This window comes from Leptopilina heterotoma, unplaced genomic scaffold, assembly GCF_015476425.1.
Source record: "Leptopilina heterotoma isolate Lh14 unplaced genomic scaffold, ASM1547642v1 Lhet_39, whole genome shotgun sequence".
Taxonomy (NCBI): domain Eukaryota; kingdom Metazoa; phylum Arthropoda; class Insecta; order Hymenoptera; family Figitidae; genus Leptopilina; species Leptopilina heterotoma.
The window spans coordinates 74275-92354 of NW_025111058.1; the positions used below are offsets into that span (position 1 = coordinate 74275).

At 28.0% G+C, this 18080-nt stretch overlaps 1 protein-coding gene across 5 annotated transcripts in view; it reads left to right on the forward strand.

The window, feature by feature from the left end:
• Positions 1-18080, forward strand: part of LOC122506050 (tubulin polyglutamylase TTLL4-like) — a 369559-nt gene that overhangs the window by 31225 nt on the left and 320254 nt on the right. For all 5 annotated transcript variants that reach the window (XM_043618022.1, XM_043618023.1, XM_043618026.1 and 2 more), the window contains exon 4: positions 11974-12020. The gene's annotated coding sequence lies outside the window, so the exon portion shown is untranslated. The remainder of the gene's footprint in view (positions 1-11973; positions 12021-18080) is intronic.

Sequence of the window (18080 nt, forward strand, 5' to 3'; positions counted from 1 at the left end):
AAAAGAAAATGTTTTCTTGGGACATACACCTTAATTTTCTTCTTTTGAAAATCCAAAAATTAGTATATTTGAGACGTCTGTTTGTATAGTGTGTGCGCGCCATAGCTACATTATGCGGTTGAATGGAAAAATAAAAGTTGCAATAAGTTAAAGCAAATTATACTTTTGTATTTTATGTGTCTCGTTATTATTTTTAGATTCCAATAGATGATGAAATGAGTAAATATTATTTTAAAGAGAAAATTGTCCACAAAAATCTTTTCCCATCATGATTGAAATATAAACAAGAGAGAGAGAGAGAGAGAGACGTTATAATCTTTAAAGTGAAGACAGAAGATAAGTAAATCCGCAAATACAGTTGTGTGCAGGGAGGGATGTTGACATTTGTCCAGAAAATTTGAAACCCTCTTTTCTGGGCTTTTAACTTTTGACGCGCGTAACCTTGACAATTCCGGATATTAGTTATATGTTCCTTCGAAAACATCCCTTCGACAATTATTAACCCGGAACCAAATTTTAATTCTCTCTTTCCCAATAGGAAACAAGTTAGTCGGACTAATCCGGTAATATGACTCAATTAACTTTTGCGATGGAAATATTTGTTGTTTGGAAATTATACAGTAGAACGTCAGTTTAGCGTTTGACAGGAAAAAGGTCAGAACTTTAGAGGCAAATTTTTATTGGAAATTAAAATAATTGAGTAATAAACAGAAAAAATTTTATTGTAACAAATATTGACAAAATTTTAAGGAATATTTATTAAAAGTTGAGGAATATTTACAAAAAGTTAAGGAACATTTACGAACAGTTAAAGAATAGTTACAAAGAATTGAGACTAGATTAATACAAAGAGGTTTAAAAATGATCTATAAAAAAATTGAAAGTAATTAATAATAATATGGATTTATTAGCAATTTATTGTTTTGAATGGAAGAGCGGAAATGTGTTTAAATCTTGACTCCGAAAATTGTTGTTGATCTTTAACCTTTCTAGCAGTAGTGGAAGTGTTGTTGCATTGAGACGTTAACAGGCATCTTTATCCGGGACAATTTAGTCCTCTAATCTCTCTCCAACAGGAAGTAATTGTTTTTGTATGTGGGATATTTAATTCATTGATAAATTGATTCTCTGAAAGAGTTGAACCCTCTCCCTCACTCTCCTTACAATCTTATATTTTATATCTTGTATCGTTTCCTTAATACGTCTATCAACCATCTTTTATTATTTGTATCTCTGTGACAATTATACTCTTGATTACTTCTTCTAGTTTCGTATATACAGGAAGTTTACTCGAAACAAAAATAATATTATACATATTTTTTAGTATTGCTATTTTGTTTATTTTTCGAGTGAAATCATTGAATGTAGGAATTTAAATATTTAAATTTAAAAATTTAAATATAATTAAAATACCTTCGACTTGTATTAATGATAATTTTTGGCAATTTTGTCAGAAAAGTAACAATGTTAGGAGAATTTTCCTAAGGATGTGAAATTGAGACAAAAAACGAATCAAAAACGTTGCTTCGCAACATTTTCGATTCGCTTTTTGTCTCAATTTGACATCCTTAGGAAAATGAATTTGATATTTACTGCGTTGGAATTTATAAAGAGTTGTAAGTGACACACGGTCATGATGTTTGTTGGTGAAGATTTATGGATCTATGTGAGATTTAGAGCACTTCCTGAAAGTTATATATTAACAAGGGAGTCTTTGTTTCATTATAGAGTTGTGGATACTCCTCCTAGATGAAGACCCTATTTTTTCTACTAATGACAATCGGAAGTAACTTCTTGAAAAGAAATTGAACAATGACCAAATATGCCCTTATCTGGCGAAATAAAAATAATGTCAATTTAAAGGGTCTTTATTCCAATTCATGTGGGTCAATTTTCCCCAGCAATGATTCTTAATTCTCTCTCTATTATTTGTTCATTAGATTCTTTATTTATGTTGTTCGTTAGATCTTTTCTCTTTGTCTCCGGGGCAAATTTATCTTTTCTGGTATTTTTATCATGGTAACAACTTTTGGATTTGTTTCTGGAAACTTATTTCTAATTTTGTTCTTGAACAATAGAAACATTTTTTTGTTTGATTATAGAAACTTCTCTTTTGGTTTGTTTTTGATGATTGCAACTCCTCTTTTGGGTCTTATTTTGTTGATGATAAACAAATTTTGGGTTTGTTTCTGATGATAAGCACAACTTTCTGATTTTTGTTTCCGATGATGAGCCCAATTTATGAATTTGTTTTTGATGATACAAAATTTTTTTATGGTTCAAGATAATAGAAAATTTCTTCTATGGTACTTTTCTGATTATGGAAAAAACTTTCGGATTTGTTTCTGATTTTAGAAAATTATTTTTGGTTTTGGTTTTGATAATAGAAACATTTTTTTGTTGGACTATAGAAACTTCTTTTCTGCTTTGTTTTTGATTATTGCAACTCCACTTTCAGGTTTCATTTTGCTGATGATGAACAAATTTTGTGTTTGTTTCTGATGATAAGCACAACTTTCTGATATTGTTTCCAATGATGAGTCCAATTTTTGAATTTGTTTTTGATGATACAACATTTTTTTATGGTTCTAATAATAGAAAAGTTCTTCTATGGTTCTTTTCTGATCATGAAAACAACTTTCGGATTTGTTTCTAATTTCGAAAACTTATTTTTGGTTTTGGTTTTGATAACAGAAAAAATTTTGTTCTGTTTGATGATAGAATCTTCTTTTCTGGTTTGCTTTTGATAATTATGCAACTCTTCAGTTAGGTTTCAAATTTAGATAGGATCAAATTTTGGGTTTGTTTCTGATGATAAGAACATTTTGTTTCCAACAATGAGCCTAATTTTTGAATTTGTTTTTGATGATATAACATTTTTTGTATGGTTTAGGGTTAAAGTTGTGTAATTAATTATGTTACTTTATTTAAAATTGATTTAAAATTAATTTTAGTTAAGTTAAAGAATAAAATAAAAATTTTAGTTAAGTTAAGTATAAAGAATTACACACTAAAGCAGCAAATAATTACTGCCTTTGAATTTCTTAGCCAGCCACTTGAAGAAAAAATCCGACAAAGATGTTTGAAATTTTTCTGATCTTGAGAAATGAAGGCGTTTTGGTATTTAGAGGCGTTTGTCACAAGGGATCATTCATATTTAGACTTAGAAACCTTTTCAGAAACATGCGGAGTCGGTTTTCTTTTGACACATGTGTTATCGGTACCCTTTTTTTCTAAACACAGCATTTAAACTCGCATCGCTCCGCACAATGAGTCCTTTCATTCCTTAATTAGGATACTTCTCGTACTATTCGTAGAACCGTTATGGAGACCACTATTTCTTAGCCCTCGAATAAATTTCATTTCACATTCAAACATTTGTCATTTGGAAATTGTTCTTTTTCAAATTTCACACGAAATTACATTCATAAATAAATTTAACGAAGACATTCAACAAGTGTGCGAGAATTATCTTGGAGAAAATTCTTTCTTCTGCTTTGTAATTTTTACTATTTTTTGGGTAAATTTTACAAATGTTTTCGTTTTACTTGCTTTATTTTGTAATAAAACATTTTTTTGAGTATCTAATAATTTTTAGAGTGAATCAGATTGTTCTTTAGGTTCAGGGAAAAAGTTAAAACTTTGTCTGGAAAATCAGGGAAAAACGAAATTAAATTTGTCTGGCAACCCTGATGAATTCAAAGGTAGAGAGACCTTCGAATTGAAGAGAGAGAAAGACCTCTCTCTACCTTTTCAAAAATTCGTTTACAGTCATAAAAAAGTGAAATTCGAGTATATAACAAGAAGCAGTATAAATCGCGTGGTTTTTCGCAAAAGAGTGTGTGATTCACTTCCCCGAAGTGTATATAAGTACCGCTAAAGTGCGGTCATTGTTATTTTTTTCTGATTAGTTACGCGGTGGCAAAGAGAGGCGTCTTTGGATTTTTTTGCCCCCATATATATATATACACCTATATAAACCGTAATACTACCCCATATACGGGTATTTTGTGGACACCGTAAGTTCTCCTTTGGAATATGTATATATATGGCTTTGGGTTCCCACACTCGCGCTGCTATTGTAACGCATACCGTAAGAATTCACCCCTATTCTTTGAGGATTTTATACACACGAGCTCTACACCCTTCATAGAAATTAAATGCGCCTCTTTTCAGCAAGTTTTTTTTTTTCTTTTCCTTTTTCTTCTTTATAGGAAGTGTGCAATGCACGAGTTTGGTTGAATTCCTGCACGTTTCGATGAATGGGGTCAAAACCGTTTCCGTATATATATTCTCGACTTGACCCCAAATAGAGCCCTTGACGCATCTCAGTCTTATTCTTATATATATATGCTTTTCTTTTTTTTCTCCTTCCTTTTTTATTTGTATTATAGAAAAGGGGAACATAGTCAAAGGGATTAGTGGAAATGCGAGCTTGACCCTTTGCTTGAGGGGAGATGAAAAAAAAGGAAAAAAAAAATCTCCTGTGGTTGGTCCATGTCGAATTATTATTCAGACAAGACGTTTCTTTATGTGTATGTAGTTCTGTTGAAAAATCGATTAGAGTATTTTAGGAATTGAGAAAAACTACGTGAAAGGGGATTTCTTTTTTTTGATCTACCTGTGATTTTTTTGCTTGTATTATAATCTCACAGGTGGGGTTTAGAATAATTTATAATTTTTGGCGAACTTCTTTTTGAATTCGTGATTTGGATTTTGATTTATTAATGTTTGTAATTTTGTATATAAAGTTTCTAAAAAGGAAATAAAAATAGTACAGAAAGTTTTTTTGTACTTGTTTCTTATTTAGTGTAAATTTATTTTTATGTTTAAATGTAGAAAGGAGAAAGTAGAGAAATTATACGTAAAAAGCGATGTTTAGCTACTACCCTACGACAATCGATTTTCTCTTATGCACAAGGTAACGCAACAGGTGGAACGAAACGCCTCTTTCAGGGGGGATATTTCATTTAGATTTAAGTTTTATAATCTTCAAATCTTTTTTTGTACTAATATAAACTTTCTGGAGTGTTTCTTTTTTTAAAATCATTATGATATAATATGGGACAACTTTAACAAAATGCAAATAGTGTTAAATAATTATTTTGTAATAGAGACCGACTTTAACGAAATGCAAATAGTGTTAAATAATTATTTTGTAATAGAGACCGATTTTAACAAAATGCAAATAGGATTAAATAATTATTTTGTAATAGGGGTTTAAAAAAATGCAAATAGCATTAAATGATAATTAATGATAATTAATAATAATTATTGAGAGTACTTTATTGAGGTATGATTTTGAAACTTGAAGAAGACTTTGCCAATCAAAAAATTTATTAACCTACTTGAAAAAATTAGAACGCAATCAAACTCATTCACTGCGATAAGTATATAAATATGTGTATGTGTGTATCGAGCCTCTTGTGAATGACACACAGAATGCTTAATTCAACATTGAGATTTCATTTAATTGCATATTTTCACCTGACTCACACGAAAACAACTAAATTAAAAATCGGCCCTCTCTTTGATTTATATACGATAAACTCTTATTTTCCGATGAGATCAAAACCTCAGGGTACAGGTGTTTCGAGAGGCGCGCCCATCACTCTCCCAATGTCGAGAATCGTTTTAAAAAGGAAACCAATCGATAAACTTGTCAATTCATTCGCGAACACAACTTTCTCAAAGTATATAAATATATATATATATATATATATATATATATATATATATATATATATATATATATATATATATATATATATATATATATATATATATATTAAATGACCAAAAGAGCACGACGGCGCTCGTTCGCCTTTGACGGGGAGTTGAAAAAAATAGTCTGGGTCTGCTTCCAAGCAAGTTGAGTGAATTAATAGGGAAAAAAAAGGAAGTTTCAGAGAGCAGATCATTTGAATGAATGGAAAACGTTAATGAAATAGTAAACGATCGGTGGAACAATGGGAGAATTATAGTTAACTGATGGTGTGGTTGTAAGTTAGTATTTTTTTAATTTTATTATAATGTTTCGTACTTTTTATTTCTTTATTCACTTTTTTCACCTTGTAGGTACAACTATTTTCATAAATAAATTAGAATTTTTATAAATAGATAAAATATGTATAATATAAACAAAAATTTGGTTACTCTAACTTTTTTCTAATTTTTGATTAAAAATACATACTTTTTTTCTTTTAAAAAAAAAAATCTATGGGGTTCTTGAAATATTTCTGATTCAAAAGAAACACCTGACAAAATTGCAAGGTCACTTAATTATTCCCTTTGCCGTGGGAACACACCCCGTGGGCTGCACGTGAGCTGCACGAGTGTTGTACCCCTAAAAATACCATTAGGGCTCATTCGACCACTGGGGTCAAGTGAGCCATCAACGATATTTAAGTTGACACAATACCGAGCAAGGTACTTTTATAATTTTGCAATCCCCACCCCACCTCTCTTTTCAAAAATTTACAATGTGTAGAATAAAATTGATCGGTATACACAGGCGGCATTTTTTTCCTTTGAGGGTAACAAGTGACTTTACCCCCCTACCCCTGGGTTATATAATAATAATCTAAATTCATATAAATATATTTATACATTTAATACAAATACATAAATATAATTTATATATTTACAAATGTAAATTGTAATATGTTAATGTACATTGTAATATTTAATTGTAAATATGTATTTATTATTAAAGAGACCTTGAGATGTCTAACAATGTATATCAAAAAATTAGAGAAAAATAAATATTTTTTAAAATGTTGCGACTTGATCAAACATTTACCCATTTTTTATATACTTCAAGGTCTAATTTATAAATATTTATTAAATTCATTACGGAACTTTATTATGTAATTATTTTAATTTTGAAATATTAACTCGAATTATTTTACATATTATATATAATTTATATTATTCTACGCTCTCATTACGCAGCAAAGTGGAAAATAATTCAAGACAATGTGACACTGTTTAATTGAAATTAAAATAATTGCCAGTATTACAGTTCCAATATTGTGTAAGAGAATTTTGAATTCAAATATTCACATATTGTAATATAGACACAAAATTTACAAGACGCAATAAAATTTATTTTTATTAATAATTATTATAAATTTAAATAATAAACATCTTAAACATATTTATTTGGCCTAGTGGACAAACGTCGAGACGAACGTATAACTTTCGAAATTGTTGTTATTATAAATTATTAGTAATTGTAATTTAGAATTACTAATATCAGGAAAATTTCAATTCAGATTTAACTATGGAGTTATTACGAAATTTTCGCCACTTGTTATATTCGGAATTGACAATTGAGAGAGAGTGCAGTGCAAACACAATACAAATATATAATGTAGCGCAAAAATACCCTAACCCTAAAAAGTGGGTGTATAATATTCATCTCTTACTAAAAAGGTGTGACTCACACAAGTAAAGTCATCATCTTCATGCGTGCATGTATATACATACAAAGATGCATGTGGGTGTGTTGCCCATGCTAGGCAAAAGATATCGGCAGCTGGCCCCGGAATCGTGAGAGACTCGGGCAGATGGCCCGCTCGAGTCTCGAGTGTGGTGTGTCGGTACACAGAGCAACACAAAAAAACACACGGAATCCTACGCCTTCCTTAGGAAGGAACCACCGAGGTTTCCCACGGATCGCGGGTCTCATCTGTCCATTCTCCTCGTTCCTTTTTTTAAGCACGACACAGAGTCTCCTCATCGACTGTGTCTACGCGTCTGCCACCCTCGATCTTGACACGTTTCACCACTAATATTCGCGTCACTTGATCGTCTCTCATTCTTTATTTATGTATTAGTTTCTTCACTCTTTCTCTCTCTATATATATGTATATGTATAATGCCGTAAACGAGCATCACTCACTTTAAAAACACGTGGTCCTCGATTGCCATTAAGTGGATGGCTAAGATTGACGTTCATTCCCTTCGCTTTCAAAACCATTCACGACTCCTGATCAAATAATCACCTTCTTATCATTTCTTCTATACTTGACAACATAAATACTCTGTAGTATTAATAAATACTATTTTGTATATATATTTTCATTTATTTATACACTCGTCTATTGCTTAATACTATTACTTTAACAAGTGTGTACCCCTTGAAGATTCCACTCTCTAAATTTACATTAGGGTATAGGTGGTCAATTTTTATAAAAAATATTTTCTAATCCTTTTTGTCTAAAAAAAAGCGATTTTTAATTAAATCTGTTTTCTAAAAACAGTTTTCCTAACAAGTTTTGATTTCTAGAAAAAGTTTTTCAAAAAAGTTATGATTTCTAATATTTATTAGCAAACAATTCGCGCGGCTAACTTCTTACGCTGCTTTTTTTTTTAATAAAATTAGCAATTTTAAAAATAACAGAATTTAAAGATTTTCTAATTTAAATTCTTGTTGAAAACACTCAAAATTCTTATAAAATTCAACTATATGTCTAAAATTTCAAAAAAAATGAAATTCTTATAAAATTCAACTATGTTTAAAATTTGAAAAAAATTCTCGTGAAATTTCCAATTATCTTTATAAATAACAAAATTCTTCTCCAAAGTTCAATTATTTTCATAAATGTCAAAAAAATTCTTGTTCTAATTTCAATTATTTTCAAAAATAAAATGCATTTTTCTAATTTCAATGATTTTCAATATCTACATTTTAATAAAATTTCCCAAAAAGAATTCAACTATTTAAAAAAAAATTTTAATAAAATTGTATGCAAACATTTAATTATTTTCATAAATAATAAAAATTTCACAGGAATTCGATTATTATTTTCATAAAAAATAATTGGAAATTCTGGAAGTTCAATTATTTTAAAAAATTTTAATAAAATTCTTAGCAAAATTTCAATTACTTTCAAAAATTTTCCTCAATTCAATGATTCCAAAAAGAATTCAATTTATTTAAAAAAAAATTTAATAAAATAATTCTACACAATCCATTAATTATTTTTATAAAAATAATAAAAATTTCACAGGAATTTAATTATTTATAAATTACTCTCTAAATCTGAATATGTGAAATTTCACTTATTGTACGTTATAAGTCGTCCTCTCGATCAATAAGTGCATATACACTTATAAATAAGTGAATTTTTCACTTATTCTGAGTGAAATTTCACTTATTATAAGTGTATATGCACTTATTGATCGAGAAGACGACTTATAACGTACAAATATGTGAATTTTCACATATTCAGATTTAGAGAGTATTTTATAAATTTCTTCGTAAGAATTCAATTCTTTACATGAATAATTAAATTTTTTACAGACATTCAATTATTTTCATAAACAATAACATTTCTACAGGGATTTAATTATTTTGGTAAATAATAAAATTCTTAGTTGGAATTCAATTATATTGATAAATAATAAACCTCGTTACAGAATTGCAATTATTTTTAATACAATTATTCCTAAAGTTCCTCAAAAGAATTCAATTATTTAAAAATTTAATTATCTTAATGAGAATTCAATTTTAAGAAACACACAATTATTTAATAAATTGTTTTTTTGTATTTAAATAATTAAATTCTAGTAGAATTTTGTCATAAAAATTTTTTTAAAAATGTATTTCAGTTAAAATTTTAGATATTTTCTAACAATTCTGTGGAATTAATTTTTTTTTGAGAAAGTTTAATTGCGGATTTTTTTAATATTATTTGAAGTTTTTATTTTGTAATATATATTTAATTGAAGAATTTACAAATAATTGAAATTCCGTAAAATTAAATATTGTAAACAAATGGATTTGAAAACTGTCAAAGTAGGTACTAAATTTTGTTGAAAAAGTTTTTTTTGGATTTTTTTTTTACATTATACATTCAATTATCCAATAAATTATTTATTTTTGTATTTAAATAATTGAATTCTAGTAGAATTTTTCAATAAAAATTTATTTAAAGATGAATTTCAATTAAAAATTCTTGAAAATAATAATTGAATTGAAATCCTGTTCCAAAAATAAGATTAAAAATAGAAATTGTGCAAATATTTTTCTTCTTTTTCTATAAGAAAATATGTAAAAATAATTATAACATAATAATATAATATACAATCTATATCTAAAGATAACAAAAAACAAAAGTATAAACAAAAGACAACTTCAGAGTGTGAGAGACAGAAGAAGTGAATGAATGAAAGAACATTCAAATTATTATATGTATAATATTTCTGAAATTTGTCAAATTCTATAATTTTGATAAAAATTAGAAAATTGTTAAAAAGTTAAGATTAGGAAATACAAAAGTAAATAATTTATTGAATAATTGAATGTTTATTAAAATTGAATTCTCATAAAGAATTTGATCATCAAGTTTTTAAATAATTGAATTCATTGGACGAATTTTAATAAAATTTTAAGAATAATTCCATTTTTCGAGAAATTCGATTAAAATATTGTATTAAAAATAATTGAAATTCTGCGATCAGTTTTATTATTTATGAAAATTATTGAATCACTTTAAAGAATTTATGAAAATAATTGAATTAAATTTATAAAAAATTTGTAAATAATTTGAATTCCTGAAAAAATTATATTATTTCTGAAAATATTAATTATTTATTATTATTATTATTATTATTAAACGTTTAATACGTTTACGTAGAATTAAATTACAATTTTTTTAAAATAATTTAATTTTTTTGAAAAATTCTATTTATTACTTTTTTACTACATTTTTAAGTTGTCAAATTTATTTATTTACTTTTTTTGGTCTTAAAGCTACTTTCTTAAATTAATTATCAAAATTAATTATCGAGTGTGAAGCCTTATATAATAAATATTAGTAATAAAATGTTTATAAATATATAAATATAAAAAAAAGACAAAGAAGGTGAAACAGTATTTATATTACTATATTCCACATATATTATAAAAATAATAAAGCAAAAAACAATAATTTCAAGAAGGAAAGCAGGATGAAAACGAAAACATTGTGGGTAAATTTTCATAGATTGTTTTAATATAAAAATTACAAAATATATGTTTGACTCGTCTCGTGCTCTGAAAGCATAGAGTGGATTAAATATTGAGCTTCTGTATATTATATAGTGGAAGTTACACACTTTACTGTGCGGCTTTTATTAATCGTGCGAGTAGGTGGGAGGATTTAATATAAAAAGTGGGAGTGTGAATACAATGTGTGTTTTAAGGGGGGAAATGAGTAAAAAGGCCATATAATTAGGCTCGAGTGCAAATAATAATGTGTGACTGTGCTTGGCATTTTGTATACGTGTCCTCAACGTATATGCTGATATGGTGTTTGTGTATGTGTCTCGGCACCTACGCTATATTTAAAAGCTATTATACAACACTTGGGCAAACGCCACAATGTTATTTAACCCCTTCTTATTACCACTAAGCTCTCGCGGTACATTTTTATGTATTTACTATTTTTAGTACCTATAAAACTTTATTATATATATGCGCACATTAGTTCTATATATAATATATAATACAGGTGGATATAATATTTTTTCCATAAAATTTTTTTATTCTCTAATATTCGATTATTTGTTTTTCCTTCCTCATATGAGCGCAGACTTTAAATTAATAAATTTAACTAACAAATTAGTAGAAATTACTATTTATTAGTAAAGTTTACACTTTTTGTAAAAAAAAAGAACTTTAGTATACAATTCACTGACTTTTTGCTTTTGAATCAATAAATTTTACTACCAAATTAGTATGAATTACTAAAATTTACAAATTCAAGAGCACAAATTCAGTTGTTAATTATTAATTAAAATTTTTGTACTAATTCAAATTTAGAGAGTAATATATTTTGTTTTCGAAAAATTGACTAAGTAATTTTCCTAGTCGTATAGTTACAATGTTTATAAATTATGAATAATCATATATTTTAGTTTTGAGCCAGACATTACTGGTTTTAAAACAATTGTCCAAATAAGTTTTTCTTTTTTTGTTTACAGGAGTTTCAATAATTGTTCTGCGTGTTGGGATAGTCAACGGTGACGTGGTGAGTTTTCAAAATAAACATTTATTAATTCTTTTATAAACAAATAGTATACAGATAAAAAGAATTGACGTAACTGCTTAAATTATTCGTTTTTCTGCGTTGATAAAAACGAAGGAATTATGGAAATTTTCCCTTTTTTTTTGATATATTACACGGAGAGAAAATTATATTAAATTTTGTAAAAGTATTTTTGCGAAAAAAATCGTATTTAGCTCAGAAACTTTAAAGAATAGAGTGAGGCACCAATTTGCAAAAGATTTTTGTTTTTTTTTGCATATAATTAACGATTTGCATAAAATTAAAAAAGGAAAGTTAGAAACATAACTAAAGAAACAAAATAAAAATTTTTATAGCCACATTTATAATTACAAGTTTATCTAAAACGAAAGGGCACGCATGCGTCGCGTGGGTTGAAAAGCGCGCCAAAGCGCTCACGTCCCTTGTGAATGCACGTGGGTACACGTGGTTCATCTATATAATACGAAGAGTGAAGAAAAGATGGTGTGTGTGGGGGAGGGTGAAAGAGGGGAATCCGGGAGCTCCGTAAGAATCTCTCTCACAAGGTGGTGGCATCGCAGGACTGTGGGAATTCGGGACATGTGCGTTTCTACACACGTCGTACTCGTGGTCCGCACACGAACGAAGGGGAAATCTTATGGTGTTTGGTAGAGGAGAGAAAGAGAGAGACCGGACCTTTACATATATGTATTTTTCGCCTGCGGCACGTCGACATACCATAAGGCATGAGGAATCCATGGGAATATCGAGCATGTGCATCCTATGGGCTCGTGTGCTGCACGAGTTTAGGGGGGTCGTTATTGGCTTCCGTGAGGCTCACGCATTTTGGGACTCATCCTTATACAAACCTCTCTCTCTTTCTCTCTTTCTCTCTCGCTCTCTACATTTATATATCACAAGTGCAGATCGCGTCTCGAATTAGGGTCCAACTTGGACGTTAATACTTTCAAAGAATAAGATAAATTTTTCTCTCTCACTCTTTTTCTCTCTTTTCCCTCTTTTTCCCTCTTTGTTTCTCCCTTTTTTTCTTTCTTCCTTTTTCTCTTTCTCTCTTTTCCCTCTCTCTCTTGTTCTTTATTCAATCATCCGATTATGATAGAAGTTCATTGAGGGGTGGCTTCATCACATGACTTCCAGTTTCTTGTCAATCTGATCTTTGTTTTCCTCCGCATCATCTGGTTTTTGATTTGACTCTGCGAATTGACTTTTTTTGATTCGTAGTTTAATGTGCGACTCAAATTCGCAATTTTTTTTTAGAAACGAAGTCGAAAAATAACAAGAAATTTATTAATTTAGGTTCAAATTTTAATTACTGAGATCCATGAAGTAAGCGTCGAAAAATATTAAGATATTGACTATTTTGGGTTTAAATTTTAATTATTTGAGGTCCTTGAAGTTATCGTCGATGCTCAGCGTCTAAAATTCTTCTTTAAACTGCGACTTTTAGAGATGAAAATGTCAATAATTTAGGTTCTTGAAAGTTAGCGACGAAAACTGTTCTTTAAAACTTTTATTAGAGATGAAAAAGTCAATAATATTATTTTAGCTTTCTGAATTTAGTGTCAACACTATGAGCTTTGAAAAATAATAAAATATTAATTATTTTTGGTTCAAATTTTAATTACTTGAGGTCCCCGAAGTTAGCGTCGACGCTCGGTGTCGAAAATGTCATTAATTTAGATCCTTGAATTCAGCGTCGACAATGAGCGTTGAAAAATAATAAAATATTAATTGTTTTAGGTTCAAATTTTTGTTTCTGAATTTAGCGTCAACGCTAAGCGTCGAACCATTTTTCTTTAAAGGTTTTATATAAAAAGGAACTACTTTGCTAAATCTTTTAACTTCCTAAATAAAAGAAATAAAATTAGTGATATTGCTCCAAATAATAATTTTTGATATTTTTGCTTCTGAAAAAAAAATTTTTAGTGAAAAAATAACTGAAAAATTATAATTTTTTAGTTATTTTAATTATTTAACTAAAAATTTAATTAATTTAAACTATTTTAACTATTATCAGTTAGTTTAACTATATAGTTAAACTTGACTTATTGAATCAGTCAAAAAACATTTTCTGAATCATCATTTATTTTTAACTTAAAATCAGTTATTTTTAACTAATTAGCAGAAGAAATATATTACTATTTGAATTTATTAGTGACTGACTTTTTGCTTCTAAATCAGTTATTTTTACTTGATTAAAATTTAGAGAGTAAAGATATGAAATTGAGACAAAAAACAAATCAAAAATGTTGCGAAGCAACTTTTTGATTAGTTTTTTGTCCAAATTCTTAACATATATAATTCGTGCAAAAATTTAAATTTTTAATAATAGTTTTAATAAAATTTCGATAAAATTAGTTCCATTGGTTAATTGACTATAATTCTTTTAAAATATTCTATGAAAATTCTACTATGTTCACTAGAATTTTTCGAAAAAAATGATTCTTGAAAAGTCTGGTAAAAATTAGTAGGAATTTTGTTACTATACTAGAAAAATTAATTGTTAGAAAATAATTAGAATTCCACACTTGTTGTAAAAATTATTATTATACACACCGAATATCAACTTATTGTTTCGAGAATACTTGAAATTCTCCTTGTGCGCGGGGAAAAAAAAACTTGTTGCTTCACAATCATGTAATGTCTTAATTCGAGCTGCTTGAAATATTTTCCATATATACAATACCATACAGAGTATTTATTTTGAGCGCCTCATTTGATGAGAGAGAGATAGAGAAATTCTTTTTCTCTTTATATACATATACGGGGACTCAATATGTGTATCACAAAATAATAATGATGCGAAAGTGCTTCGTTATACGGATAATATTTTTTTTCTTCCCCCTCTGAGAAAAATATATATCGCTTCTTTGTGGATTTTTCTCCTCCTTTTCTTACTGTTCTTTTTCTTTTTTTTAGTTTTCTTCTTTTCTCTCTCTCTTTATTTTTGTTCTTTTCTTTCTGTTTTAATTTTTGTTCTTTTCTTTCTCTTTTTATTTTTGTTCTTTTCTCTCTTTTTATAATTTTTGTTATTTTCTTTCTCTTTTTTTAATTTTTGTTCTTTTCTTTCTCTATTTTTTATATTTTTTTTCTTTCTCTGTTTATTTTTGTTCTTTTTTTCTGTTCTAATTTTTGTTCTTTTCTTTCTCTATTTTTTTTTTTGTTTTCTCTGTTTATTTTTGTTCTTTTCTTTCTTTTTTTATTTTTGTTCTGTTCTTTCTCTTTTTTTTAATTTTTGTTTTTTTTCTTTCTTTTTTTAATTTTTGTTCTGTTTCTTTCTCTTTTTTTAATTTTTGTTCTTTTCTTTCTCTTTTTATTTTTGTTCTTTTCTTTCTCTTTTTATTTTTGTTCTGTTTCTTTCTCTTTTTTTTCTTCTTTTCGTTTTGCGAAAGCTACGCCTTCGTTTCCTTCTTCTTCTTCTTCTCATAATCAGTCACATAATTTTGTAATGTCGAAAACGTCGTTGCTCGAGGGGCCAAAAAAGGATTGGCCCACCTGCAAAGGGGGGCAATCTGTGCCCTGAAAGCACGGATGTACGGTTATTAGGGTATCGTGTGCGCGCCGTTTTACGCTTCACTCGATATGACTCTCCACTCGCTCTTCTTCCGAAATGTTTACGGTTTTACGACACAAGAGAGAGAGAGAGAGAGAGAGACAAACAATCTCGAGATGATCATCAGTGTCCCTTTTCATGGGTAAAAAAAAAATTATGGCTTCATCAGATTTCTCAATATTGACAGTTTGAATATATAAAATTTGTCTCTTATAAAAAAAAGAACAAACCCAAATTTTAATTCTTCGATTTTAATAATTTCCGTTCGGTAATTTTTTCTTCTTTTTTTTTTACTGAAAGAGTTGCTTTATACTATTTTTTGCTGTTATTTCTTTTCCTGGTTATTAAAGAAAGAAACTTTTTAAATCCGAATTAGTGAAATGTTATAAAAAAACAATTCCTGAAATAGCAAAATTTAACGGAAATTTCTTAGAAAAAGAAAATTAAAAATAATGTCTAAACTTCTTTTAGTGAAAAGTCTACGACTTTTCACGAAAAGAAATTTAGACATTATTTTTAACATCGAAGGAAACAAAATTCTACTTCTTTTTTTTTGGCTGTAATAAAAAAAATAAAAATAATGAAATAAGAATAAAAACTTTTGATTTTGTCAGTTAAGAGGAGACTTAATTGGCATAAGGGAATTTTTAGCGAGTCGGTTGTTTGTACTACAAAGGTGAAAAACTTGAGAGTAAATAACGTAGTATCCGGTGTCCATTCATTGTATTATCTCTGCTCGAGTGGGCCGATGAGTTCTTTTTCTTTTTCGAGTTTACGTTGCGCATTTAGCACCTGACTGGCAAACAGGCATGTAACATTAGCCTTTTAAAGAAGAAAAAAAAAAAAAAAAAATTTGCGTATTGTGTAGCATCATTCAGCTCTCGACTGAGAATGAATTTTTTTTTGTCAAACACGATGTTCGTGCGTAGAATTTACTTTCTTAGAATCATCTTCTTATAATGTATTTAATATATATTTTAGAAGATTGTGTGTCTCATGTGAAACTCTATATTATTTTTCAAACTATGCACATCCTTATTTTTGAAAGTGTACACTTTGATTTTTATAAAGAGATCCGGTCCGGATTTTGGGGAAGATTTTTTTGCGAAATTTGGTATAAATTTTATTTGTGACGAATTTAATTTTTGATTTAAAACAAATAAAGAATTTGGTAGAATACAAAAAATAAAACAGTTCAATGCTCTCGCTACTTATAATTTTTTTGAGTGTATAATTTGAATTTGATATTTAATTCGCATGATGATTTTTAAATTTAATAGCTGCGATATCGGTCACATATATCCGTGATGCTTGTTAATAAAGGCGCGATAAATCCATTTTGAAAAGATTAATTATAGCGACGAAACTTTCTCTCGTTATTCGGTAGGTAATAAGTGGCAACTGCAAATTTAATAAGGTATTATGAAAAAAAAAAAAATTTTTGCTACCGCGGATTTACAGGCCCGGTGTTTATAAATGGCGTCTGCCAAACATTCACTTTTCAATCTTAAAATATATATGTTGTATATTTAAAATTTCGTTCAGTTCGAATGAATAATTATTATTAATTATATTGCGCGTATCTCTCGTTGAAAATCAAAAATCAAAAATCAAGTGTTAAAAAATTTTTGGGTTCGGATTTTTTGAATATTTTTCATTTATTTCCATTTTCGTATAAGGAATAAATTATTTAACTATTATAATTGATTTTATCATCTCGGATAATTAATTTTAACCATAAATTAAATAGGCTTTGAAAGAAAAAAAAATTTATTGAATGAGCAAAATAAAAATTCAATTGTGAGAGAAAATGTGGTTAAAAAAATATATTCAATAAAAAATAATCCCTTATAAAATGAATTTCTTTTTCTTGTCTAATTTACATTTTTCCACGTGTTCAATTTAATCTGTAATAAAGCGCATCACGAATGGAATCTTTTATTATATCTAATAGAAAAATCTTTGAAAAACATGAATCGTATATTTTAATCTCAAAATCAGGGATTTTTCTTTCTATTCAGATTCACGTCACGTATTTTCGAATCGTATTTTACTAATTTGTAATAGGGTTGTTTGGAATGTAATTTCTATATATATAGGTTTTTTATGGTAGGCTAAGAATTCTTGATGCTATAAATATAACGAATCCTATTATCGTTCATCTTTAAAGGGTTGATTATTATTTTTATGAACTGCGAGAGGGAGAGGAAGAAAGATGCTTTGAAAAAAAAGATGGATCGGTGAAAGGTATTTTATTGGTCAGTGGAACGCAGTAGCTACCTTTTTTTCTCTCTTTTTTCATTCTTCTAATAAAAACATAGAATTTATGATAGGATAAAGCTTGTAGTTCTCTTGTATTATTTTTAATAAAACTTGTAAAGCAATTTATGTTAGAATATGGTGAGTAGTCGCACTTTTTATAGTTTTTAACATTTGTAAATGTTTCGAAAAAAAAAAATTAAATCTTTCTCGTTTTCTTATTCATTTTT